Source organism: Phodopus roborovskii, unplaced genomic scaffold (assembly GCF_943737965.1).
Source record: "Phodopus roborovskii unplaced genomic scaffold, PHOROB, whole genome shotgun sequence".
Taxonomy (NCBI): domain Eukaryota; kingdom Metazoa; phylum Chordata; class Mammalia; order Rodentia; family Cricetidae; genus Phodopus; species Phodopus roborovskii.
The window spans coordinates 1607694-1620872 of NW_026126578.1; positions in this window are offsets into that span (position 1 = coordinate 1607694).

Genomic DNA, 13179 nt, shown 5'->3' on the forward strand with positions numbered 1-13179 from the left:
AATCCCAGCATTAGAAGGGTATAAAAGACAGGAGCAAGGATTCAGTAGGAGACATTCCTTCTCCAGCCACACGGAGGAGAGGCAGCAGTCTGAGATTTGGTGAAGAGCTCATGTGTGGATCAGCCCTTTCCGCCGGAGCTAGAGGTGAGAGGTAGTGGCCGGCTGCTTTGCTTTTCTGACCATCAGCTTGAAATTTGAACCCCATTATCAGTACCTAGGTCATTTATTAATTCACGTTACAATCTCCCGAAATCAGGCATTCCCAGAGTGCACCACCGTGCCTGACCTACTTTTTATCTTTTGTAGTACATTAAGTATGCACACGCTTAACTACTTCAGAGTTGAGAACAAGAAATTGCCAGAGAGTCTAGTTTATATGGCAATGAACAGCAGAGAGGGAGGGAAGAAGGTAGGGGGAGGGAGTCAGAGGAAGGAAAGAAGGAAAGGAAAAGAAAAAAGTGATGCTTGTGTTAAAATTTTTTGTAATTGTTTTAAAAATCTTTGCCATCTATTTTTCGCTAATTTCCTCCTGTAACAAATGACCAAATAAAAGAAGCTAAGATGCTGTGGTGGTTTGAGTTAGACAAACTCCCATAGGATTATATATTCGAATGCTTAGTCACCAGGGAGAGGAACCATTTGAAAGGTTTAGACTGGTTAGGAGGTTTGACCTTGTTGGAGTAGGTATGGCCTTGAAGGATGTCACTGGGAGTGAGCTTTGAGGTTTCAAAAGCCCATGTAGTCTCTCTCAACCAACAGATCAAGATGTAGCTCTCAGCTACTGCTCCAGCATCATGCTCCCCACCTTGATGGTCATGGACTAACTCTCTAAAACTGTAAGCCAGCCCCACATTAAATGTTTTTTTTTTTTTTTTTTTTTTTTATGAGTTACCTTGGTCAAAGTATCTCTTCACAGCAATAAAACCCTAGCATTGTTATTATTATTACTACTGTGCCAATAGGTTTTCTCACAATCTGGTTATCTACACTCACCTGGAGGACCTAGGAAGAAAACCTATTCTCTGGCTTTTACCAGAGTAAGGTCCTTGGTTTGGATCCTGCCACATGGCCAGTTGAGTCTTTGGCACAATGACTCACTGACTCTTCTGCCCACCCCTTTCATCTTTCATGATGCTGCTCCCCCCCCACACACACACACACCAGATAACCCAGGATATCTCTGCATCCCAAGGCTTCAACTTCATCTGCAAATCCCCTCTCACCATATATGGTGACATAATCACAGGGCTCTTGGATTAGGACACAGATGCCTTTACAGGAGCCACTATTGTGCCTACCACATTTGATTGAACACAGTCTAGGTAAGTTATTTTTCAAACAGAAGAAGAAAATCATGTACCTGTTTTCAACTTCTGAGAGCTCTGAATACAATTAAGAACAATACATTTTCTTAAGGTTGAAACAAACTGAACAAGTCTGGTTACCAAAATAATCTCAGAAATGGGCAAAGCTATATTATATACATCTGAGTAAGAGCCAGATATTCCTTTTACATCCATTACTGATAGTGGACAACTAGGAACACACACACACAGAGTCAAAGAGAGAACAGTTACTAGATTTCTCCTCTCTTGGATGGTTTTATTTGTGAGGATTAACACTTTAAACATAAGTAAGACTGATGCATTAATGATAGATCTCACTGCTAAGCCTGCCCATTTCTGATTTCTAACTCAATAATCATCACCTTTTCTTCCCCTGCTTCTCTATCTCTCCCTTGGAGCCTGGTCAAAATCCTAAGCACATTTGCCCTATCCCTCTGTACATATGCACTCTTTCTCTGAAACTACCTTCCATCCATGCAATGCTGGCTGACCACCACTGATAAGCCTGCCTACTTTCTTGAGTGCTGACCCAATGGACCCATCTCACTGTCTCTCTCATCTGTCTCTTCTGGCAGCTGCTGAGACTTACAACTTCTTTGCCTTGTTGTTTCTCCAAAATCCTAATAAAATTATTCTCAAGCTTTAACAAAAGTAATATTGGATAAGGAAACTGAATGAGAGAGGGAACCCGGAAGCAGGACTGGCTGGCCACTCACAGAGTACTAATTATTTCAGAACCCTGGTTAAAAACAAAATGGCCCAACAGAACACAGACACTTTCATCATCCCAAATGATTCCACCATGAGCTTGACACCACAGGGCCCAGTTGGGCTCAGACCTTTGATGAACATAGTGTCCCTGGTGAGTTCTAGCCACACCCCTTCAGCAATGTTGGTGAAGCCTGCTTACACTTGACACCATAGGATCTAGCCAATTCCACAGACTCAAGGAAGCATCAAGAACGGCTTTGTTTACCTACAAACACCATGAAGAGCTCCAGGCTGCATTCCCTGTAGAAGGCACTGCCTTTGAAACTTAACCTAAGGGAGATAACTGTGAGGGTTTGGCTCCAAAACACGTGGGTCAAACTGATAAAACAGCAACAATAATAGTCAACACCATACCAGTCAAGACCATACCAGATCTTTCCAGCCCAAAATACTCCCACCTCATCCAGAATGTCCACCAATTCTTTTTCCCCTGCAGCTTCAAATTTTTGTCCTTTCCTCCATAACAGCCTTCAGACCATCCCAATGGTCAGGGAACTCTTATTTATCTTCACAGTGTCCCATCAGTAATCCGCAAATGCAAACAGGATGAAGCGGCTGCTGCATTGCGCTCTGATGCCTATGATGAACTTGACATCATAGAACTCTTCGGTTTTCCTGATGAAGGTGAGATGCCCTTCCTCTCACTGGGAGTAACAGGACCTGTCACTAAAGACTCAGTTGGGACAGGGTTCTTCTTCAGCCCCTGTACTGGCCCCAGTGTAAGTCTATCTAACCTAATCAGCATGATTAGGCTTTGCAGTTTGTAGTCAGAGATACAGCCTTTGGTCCTAAGGCAGATTTTGCATCTCTCTGACCAATGCACTAGTAAATGCTAGATCATTTCGTAGGGTGTGGGGGGGGGAGAAGGTAGCATCAGCTAGTGGAGAGCTGAATAGCAGAGTGCTTACCCAACTTGAGTGAGGCCCTGGGTTTGATCCCCAGCACACAGTCACACACACACACACACACACACACACACACACACACACACACACACACACACACACAAACCAGCAGCCTGGAAGAAAGCATACAGGAATAGTTTCATGACTTTGCCTTCTCAGTTAATTCTTCAGCATGGCACTAGAAGCCAATGCACCAAAAGCAGAAACACATGAGTCTGCATCAGATTAAAACATTCTCCACCACAAACACCACGGTGAAACAACAAACTACAGAACGGAAAATTACAGAATGGGAAAATATCTGCACACCAAAAATCCGATAAGGGGCTAATACTCAAAGGTATGGAAATTTCAGTAATTTAACTACAAATAAAAAATGAACAAGCTTTTAGGATGGACAAGAGCATACAGGGACATTTTTCCATTAATGATACACAAATGGCCATAGGGTATGTGGGAAAACTCAGCATCATTAATCAAGGTGAAAATATAAATCAAAGCCAGTGAAAGAACACCTCACACCTATCAGGGTGAATACTATAAAAACAGTGACAACGAGGGAAATAGAAAACAGGAAATAGCAATTATAGGCAAGGATATAGTCGTAAAGTACTTCTGTACTATGTGTAATAAAACAGGCACAACCAAAATATAGAGGTGCCTCAACAACTTGAAAACAAGCTGTGGAGGGTGCAGGTATTTGCTATGTAAGTATAAGGACCCAAATTCACATTCCAGTAACCACATTTCAAAAAGCTAGGTAGAGCTGCATGTACACCTAGAACCCCATTGCTATGGGAGTGGAGACAGGAGGATTCCTGAAACTGGCTGGCTGCCAGTCCAGCTCCAGGTTCAGTGAAATACCCTGTCTAAAAGAAATTACTGGAGAGTGATATAGATCAGAAATCCCAATGTCATCCTCTCAAATCCACCTGTATACACATAGACATGAAGGCAAATATACACACATGCTGGACACACAACACATACACACATGCACGCACACACACACATACCAAAACCACTTAAAAATACAGCTAACATATAATCCAAAATTCAGACTTCCAGTTTATTTATCCAAAAGTACTGAAGTCAGAATTTCCAAGAGAAGCCTACACTCCCACAATTATTTTAGCAGTATTCACAATGACCACGACATAGAAACAGCTTACATGAATATGTAAATAAAAGGTGATGTATGCATATATGAGTACTACAACACCATGAAAAGGGAGGAAATCCTATCAATGTGCTAGGCTTTCCAGTAGGCAAAATAACCTAGTTTCAGCAGAGCGGCTACTGAGGACCCACTTACATAAAGAATCTAAGACCTCAACTGATGGGAGATGTGATTCTGTAAATATGTTTCTCAACTGGTTAATGAATAAAGCACTGTTGGCCAATAGGAAAGCAAGATAGGCGGGACTAGGAGACAAGGAGGATTGGAGGAAGTAGGAAGGAGGAGTCAAGATGGAAGCCGGAGAGAGTAGAACGCTGGCAGCCTCCCTCTCTGGTAATATAAGACCGCATGGAGATTAATAGAAATGGGTTAATACTTAAGACAGAGCTAGCTGATAAGAAACAAGTACCTGGCCAACACCATTATATCAAATACAGAGTCTCAGTGTGTTAATTGGGGCTGGTGCAGTGGCGGAACAAGATCGGCAGTGGGAGGAAGAAACCTTACTACTTACACTCAACCTCATAAAAAAGCAGAAAGTGTAGTAGTGGCTTTGCAGGGCTGAGGTGTGGAGATGGACAGTTCCTGGTCAAGGCATAAACATATTCAGTCATGGAAGACGAAAAAGTTCGACAGGTAGAAATTATCTTGAGTTTTTGTTTTTAAAGATGGAGGGTGCATACACGCACGCCATGTATATATATGGTACCAGAAGAGGATATAGGATCCCTTGGCAATGGAGGCATAGGCCATTGTGAGCCAACCAATATGGATGCTAGAAATTCAGATCCTTTGTAAGAGCAGCCAGCACCACCCCCACCCCCACCCTGCGCGTGCATGCACGCGCAGATACACACACACACACACACACACACCCTGAAACAGGGCTTCTCTGGGTAGCTCTAGCTGTCCTTGAACTATAATCCAGACTGACCTTGAATTCAGAGATCCACCTGCCTCTGCCTCCTGGGATTAAAGGTGTGGGCTACCAGGGTCCACATGGCAGTGTAAAGCACTCTTAACCACACCTGTAGGCTGGCCAGCCTGTTTGCTCAGCATCCCAGAACTCCTTGGCCTCTATAGTATAGCTTCAGGTTGAGCAGCTGCAGCCCCTCCAAAGGCTTACCTCTCCCTGTACAGTCTGCGTAGTGAAATTTACATCTGCTTCCTCTTTCCCTTCAGAAGCCTATCTACAGATTTATAAATATTATTGTTCAAATACCAGCTTTTGGTCTTAGTAACTTTTCCCACTTCTGATTTTAACTCCACTTCTGCTCTGCTTGAGTAGGGTTTTAATTTGCTCTTCTGCTTATTTTCTTAAGGTGTTGGCTTAGAACGTTGGTCAAGGACCTTTTTCTTTTCTACTATGAGCATTTAACCTGCACATGATCCTCTAAGTTGAAGAGTCTAAGGTGTGGCTTAGCCCCACACACTTTAATGTAGTGTGTTTTCAATGTCCTTCCAACTCAAAATAGTTTTACACTTCTTTTCTTCCATTCTCTGACTCATGATTTATTCAGAAATATGGTGCTTAATCTGCAAACATCTTAGAGTTGTCCAGACAGCATTACTGATTTCTAGTGTGACCCATTGTGACCAGAGAACATATTTTTGCATGTACTTATTTATTTTGTAGAGGAGGGGTGGCACATGCCACTGTGCATGGGTGTTAGAGGACAAACTGTCAGAATCAGTTTGTGGGTCCTAGGGATGGAACCCAGACCTTCAGGCTTAAGTGCAGGCACTGCTAACCACTGAACCATTTCCCAAGTCCAAAGAACGTAATAAATGTTCTCAATTATTTTTATTTGTTGATGTCTGAATATGTTCTAACTCAGTGAACTTCCCATATACTTGAAAAGGAGGTGTATTCTGCTGGGTGTTTACTTGTTTATGGAGTATGCTCAAAAAAAAAAAAAAACTTAGGGCAAGCTGAATGTTGGGGATACTTAGAGTTCTGTCTACTTATTTTCTGCCTGCTCATTCTATGAATACTGAAAGAGAAGTTGACAACTTCAATTAAAATGTTTATCTCTTGAATTATGGCACTTGCTACTGGTATACCCAGTGCATTTAGGGTTATGACTATCATGACATGCCATGATTAATTGATTGTGCAAAGTCCTTTGATTCCTTCTTCATTATCCCCATCTCTCACCACTTCCTCTTTCATGAGGGCCACAGTGCCCAACATGTGTTCATATGGGTGCGCGCGCACGCACACACACACACACACACACACACACACACACACACACACACACACACCTGCAATAACCAGCACAGTTACTTCCCAGTCCTGGGACAATGAGCATTCTTTTGCCAGACCTCTTTCACTTGCTGTTCTTTTCTTAGAACATCTACCTCCCTCAGTCTCCTTTACCAACTTTGACTTTTCCTCTAGATCTGGTACAGTAGCTTTTTCCTCTGTCTCTCTTACAGTATCTTTTCTCCTCAGAAATGTCACATAATTTCCTCTTTTCTGTTTGGCACGAAACATACCGATTACTTTGCTCTCTCCATCTCCATCTGAATTGTATTCTCCAAGAGCACTGGGACCTTTCTCCTCCATCTTCTTAGCCCTGTTCTCCCATCCCTGCTAAATTCAGTCATCTCTAGCTTACTCAGAGAGAAATTACAGGCAGGAAAACAAATATCAATGGAAAAGTCAGGATTCTCATTCTGCCGTACTGACTCTCAGCCCACTGCAATGGCCATGGCTTTGTCCAGATTGCATTTAGTGATCACAATGCCTTACTGTTGTGTAGGACACTATGGGACCTAGACTCAGAAGATACCAGATGATTCTCTTCATCCTATCATATTTTTTCTCATTTCTTAAGTGAATTAAAAAGTATCTAAATCAAACTAATTCAGGAGAACTAGATGGAGACCAGAGGAATTAAATTTTGTAAACTGAGCATGATACCCAACACACCTACATACATATCACTAAAACTCTGGTGTTTAAAAAAAAATCACCCATTTAGCCAAAACCCTACTTAATGTCTTTCATTCATCAGTGTTCCTCATGGTAATGTAACTTCCTGTACTTCCAATTTTACTTAGGCTAAGCCCCAAATTGCTTTCCTTTTCTGGAATCTAAAAACCCTTGTTTAAAAACCATCATCTGATACCAACTTTACCAACAGCTTCTTGAGTACTTGCTATGATTTTCATTAAAATTCGCCACCGTTAATTGGTTGTGGCACATGCCTTTAACACAAAACTCAGGAGGCAGAGACAGGTAGATCTCTGTGAGTTTGAGGACTGGCTGGCCTACAGAGTAAGTTCCAAGACAGCCAGGGCTACACAGAGAAACCTTGTCTCAAAAAAAAAAAACAAAAAAAACCTGTATCTGCATCCTTTTATTCAAATAAAAAAATTAATGTTTTTTTTTTGTAAAACACTGTCAATTTTCTTTAAAGAAAAACAACCTAGTGAAAAACAAAGCAAATCTTAAACATTATAATTACCAAGACTTACAACACAATTAAAAAGTAAGTTACTGATAGAGTCAATGAGAGAGTTGTTGCCCAGCAAGGCCCTGACCTTACTACCCAGCACAAGGTGGAGGTGGGGTGTAGCACAACTTTGCAGGAAGAATCTTTTAGAAACAGTAATGGGCTAGGAGTGGGGTTCAGCAGTAGAATACTAGCCTAGTGAATACAAGGTCCTGGGTTCAATCCCCAATACTACAGAAAGCAGGGAGGTGGGAGGGACAGTACCAAAAATGCTAAAGCAGTGATTGATACTATTATATAGATATAGCTATATATGCACATATATATATATATATATACACACACACTAAGTGGGGTGATAAATACTATACATATGCATATATGTACATACATACATACATACACACACACACACACACACATATATATATATATATAGAGAGAGAGAGAGAGAGAGATCACTCACACACACACTTTACAGAACATTCTCAGTGAATGTTACTAACAATGTTGTGCTGATATAGTATAGTATTACACCTGTTTTAAAGTGTATGGTGGACTGAAATGAGACCAGAGACAGACAACTGGCTCTTTTATATCTATCTCAACTAAACTCACCAACTTTTTAAAAGATTGAAATAAAAAAAAAAAAGGCTAAATGAAAATGTTGAACCTGTCCTCAGGAAAATGGGAATTAGTTTACCACAGGACCTGGCAATCCCCCTCTTAGGCATATACCCAAAGATCCACGTCCATGCAACAAAGACATCTGTTCAACTATGTTCATAGCAGCACTATTTGTAATAGCAAGAACATGGAAGCAACCTAGATGCCCCTCAACTGAAGAATGGATAAAGAAGATGTGGCACATCTACACAATGGAATACCACTGTGCAGAAAAAAAAATAATGGAATCTTGAAATTCGCAGGCAAGTGGATGGCACGTGAAGAAACCATCCTGAATGAGGTAACCCAGTCACAAAAAGAGGAACATGGTATGTACTCACTCATCTATGGATTTTAGACCTAGAGCAAAAGATCACCAGCCTATAATTCACACCACCAGAGGAACTAGGATACAAGATGTATTCTAAGAGATTCATATAAAGTACCTCACAGAAGGGGGAAGGGACAAGTCCCCCAGAGCACATGGGAAGTGGGGAGGGGCAGGGAATGGAGAGAGAAGTAGGAGAAAGAGAAGGGAAGGAGAGGAAAACATGTGTAACTAGGAAGATTGAGTCAGGGTAGGAATAGAAGGCAGGAGAGAGAGAGAGAGAGAACATAAAAAGAGGGAGCCATTATTGGTTTGAGGAGAAAACTGAACCTAAAGAAAGGTCTAGAGACCTACAAGACTGCTGCCAACTAACAATTTGAGCTTCCGTGGAAAGGCTATCATAAATGCCCTTCCCGGAGAGTGAGATCAACAACTAACTTCTCCACCATCATGGAGCCCTCATCTAGTACCTGTTCGAAACAGAAGCAAACACCCATAACTAAACACTGAGTCGAACTAGAATCCAGATGCAGAGGGAGAGGACAAGACCAAGACCAGGTTGCAGAAACACAGAGACGGCTGACACAAACAAGGAGGAGCTAACAGGCCCCCAGACTGATAACTGGAAATCCAGCATGGGACTGACTCTGACCCCCTGAATATGGGTCTCAGCCAGAAAGATTGAGCAGTCTAAGGGACCTCTGACAGTGGAACCAGGATGTATTCCTGGTGCACAAAAGGACCTTGAGGACACAACCCCAAGGAGGGATAAATGCCTTAACCTAGAGACAGGATAGAAGTCCTAGTCCCTATTTCAAATGACTTGACAGATTTACATGACCCCACCTGGATGGCATTGACCTACATGTAGAATTGGGGGATGGGAGGGGAGGGTGGTCATGGTGCACGTGAGGGGGCAGAGAGCATAAGAAGGAGGGAGGAAGGGAGAGAGAGGGAACTGGGATCAACATGTAAAATAAAAAATAATAAAAAAAGAGAAAATGTTGAACCTGGAAATTCTTCATGTTTTAGTTATTTGTAAGTTATTAATCATGAATAACATTAGCCAAATAGCTACTGTTTTCTTGCAAGTGACTGTTAACACATGTGAGCAGACCACTGGCTTCAACAAGCAGTAAGCAAAAAGGTTAGGATCAACTGGTGGTTCTTGTGTATTTTAGATGTGCAGCATCACAGTGCATGTCAGCACCCTAGACTTAGACAAGCTAGTCACATCCTGGCAAAATGTTTGTATGATAAACAGATCATAAACAGAAACTACCAGTGGTGGTCAGATGCAAACTCCAGCTGGGTTTCTTTCCCTGATCCCAGTTTCAGATGCAGGTTTTTTCCAGAAAGAACAGAAGTTTGATTTACTCAACATTCTGCAGAAGTCAGGGGTGTGGTTGTAACTCATTGCTAATGGGTTTTCCCTTAATTCTTGTAGCAACAGGACCTTAAAGTGGCTACTGACAAAAAAAAAAAAAAAAAAAAAAAAAAAAAGGTGAATTTAAGGTCAAAACAGGAGGCTCCACCATCAATAGAAGCCGCTGTTGAGGACCACCTAGTGCCAACAGGGGCAGCAGTATTTTTTACATTATTGCTAAGGCACAAAGTAGGAATATTTTCCAGGCTTTGAGGCGAGAGTCACAGAAACAGTTGGAACACTATCTGGTTATAATACAATAACTCTGCTATTCAATGCTGGTAATTTCATCCCCAAGTTATTCATATACACTAATCACCTCTGATGTAGGCCAATCTTATTTACAATCTTATTCATTAGAAAGTGTGAATCAGGGGGAAACAACCATGAACTGAGCTTTTTTATTTTATTTTATTTTATTTTTAAAGCAGGGGTTAGACTACACATTTGGAAGCAAGTCTGAGAAGCTTTGCTAAGGCAAGGATCAATGGGAGTGTGCTTAATGAGTAATCACATTCCTTCTTGGCTAGCCAGCAGCCGGCAGCGTGGAAACTGAGCCCTGCTCTGCACTGTGCACGCCCAGCTTGCGAGGTCTGTTTCCACTTCTTCAGACCAGGCTGCTTTCAGAGGATCAGCTGTCTCCAAACCCTCTGCGCAGCCGGAAGCCTGTAGCTTGGGTTAGGAACCCATTCTGTGCCAGGGACTACAGGAAGTACGTCATAGACCTCGCCTCTTCTCATGACCTTTGTATCCAATATGTAATCTAGTGAGGACACTGAGGTCAAGCCTGCTCTGCCCACTCCCTGAGCCCCAGCACCTAACTTGCATAGTGCTGGCACTAGCTAGGCACCATACCCTAAGATGAGGGCATGGTGGAGCATCCTGAATACGCACTAGACATGGAGTGAATGTAATGTAACCTGACATGTGTTTCCTTCTTGGCCACTTTCAGGCCTCATCCCCCTCAGGACAATTGAGGAAACTAAGGCCTCAGATCAATGGACTTGGGAAAGGTCACAGGGCAGGTTGCAGACAGAAAGGAGCCTGGAAAAGTGTCTGAGTCTCTCCATACTCCCAGATAGTAATGCTGTCCAAAGTATCTCTGCCTCACATTCAAGGTCCCCAGAAGCTGAGCAGAAAAAGCCTAGGGGCTCCCATCCCCAATCACTTTCCGGTCAGCAACTCCCAGCAGGGCAGGGCGACCCCACCCTCCCGCCAGCTGCAAGGCACAGAGCCAGGCCAGGCGCACACTGACTGTTCCCAGGCACTCCCTCGTCCCAGCCCCACTGCACCCGTCTGTGGGTCTGTGAACTGCCAAGGGCAAGCAGGGGAACAGCTCACGTGGGCCCCTGCTGGGCCAGCCCGCTCAGATCCTTGTCACCACACCCTCTGGGTCTCGCCCCCAGGAGCACTCTGAGACCCCCCTCCTTATCCAGAACCAGCAGAGTAGACTCCAATGTGGGCTGTAGGGATTTGAGGAAGTATGTGGGTGCGGTTGAGGCAGCAGAGCAGGCAGTTAGCTCTGATAGAAAGGAGAGTGTGTCTGGGAGGGCAACATTAGAAGAGAGGGCGTTTCTGCAGAAAAGGAAGTGGGTGTTAAAAGCTGCATACACATTGCCCCGTGGGAGTCTTGTGAGGGAAGTCGTCAGGGCTTACTGCAGCCTCCCACTTCATGGCTGCATGCACAACGCTGTCAAGTCTGGGTTATCACAATTCCTGTGACTTCTCAACGTGTGGCAGCCAGTAATGATGAGCATTCATTGTGTGGGGGCCACCTGGCCAAGCTTTCTGAAGGTCTGAAGGCCTCTTAGGCCTTGTTGACTCATAGGCCAGACTCCTCCCTTGTCTGAACACTGACACCGCTCTCCTTACCCCAACCTAACTTAAGGTATATTCATGCAGTTTCCAGAATCCTCCAGACTGCTTTGATCTATTCAAAATCCCAGTCTTAGTCATATGGTGCATTCTTATCCCACAGACACTCAATAAAACCTTAAGAACAGGAAATTTTTTCTTGGTTTGGTTTTGACATGGTTTATTTAACATGGTCTCGGGTAGTCCAGGCTGGTTTTGAACTTGCTAAGAGCTGAGACTGACACTAAACTCCTGATGCCCTTGCTTCCAGCTCCCAAGTGCTGGGATTATAGATGTTGTTGTTGTTGTTTTTAACATGACTTTGAATGACATTTAATAAGGTGGGGCATTCCTGGGGGGAAGGATTTGGATGAGCAAGTGCCTCACATTTATCTCATTTGGTGGCATGGAGTTTTGCTTGGCTATCAACTTCTGAACAAGTTTGTTACATGTGGGTATACATACCCGCAAATTTCATTCTCTTCCGTTAAAAAAACAAACAGGAGATTAAACCCAAGTCATAAATCCTTACACATGCTATCCAGATGCTCTACCACTGAGCTGGGTACCACCACCCCTCATTTTCGCCTCTATACTACAGAAGCTCTGCAACCCTGCTTTATTCCCTATCTCGTCTTGTGTGACTAGTTTTACTGCATACTGCTGTCAGAAGGGTGTGCAGGGGATGAAGGAAGGACTGCAGAACAGTAAGAACTTAAAGATTACACAAGAACCTTCACTGCCCAGGGCCTTTGGGGCCTTCTTTGCACCTCTGGCGCCCCCCTACACACACACACACACACACACACACACACACACACACAGAGAGAGAGAGAGAGAGAGAGAGAGAGAGAGAGAGAGAGAGAGGTTTCAGAACTGCCTGACTGCTCAGGCACTGGTTTGGTTCACGTCTTAATTCTTAACAAGTAAACCAGTATGTGGTTGTTTAGGCCTGTTAATCCCAGCACTAAGGATGGGAGGCATCTATTTAAGGCCAGCCTGAACTACATAGCCTACATAGCTAGACACTGTCTCAAGAACAAACAACTGAAAGAGTATCTGTCCTTGATTTGGATGGACTATGGTGTTTTGCTTTGTTTTGATTAAGATAAAGGTTGGTTTTCTCAGCAGACCAGGCTGGGCTCAAACTCATTAACCTGCCTCAGTTTTCCAAGGGTGGGATTGCAGGACTGCCTGTCACTGAAATTTTGACCGCCTAGATGCATTGGAAACAGGTTG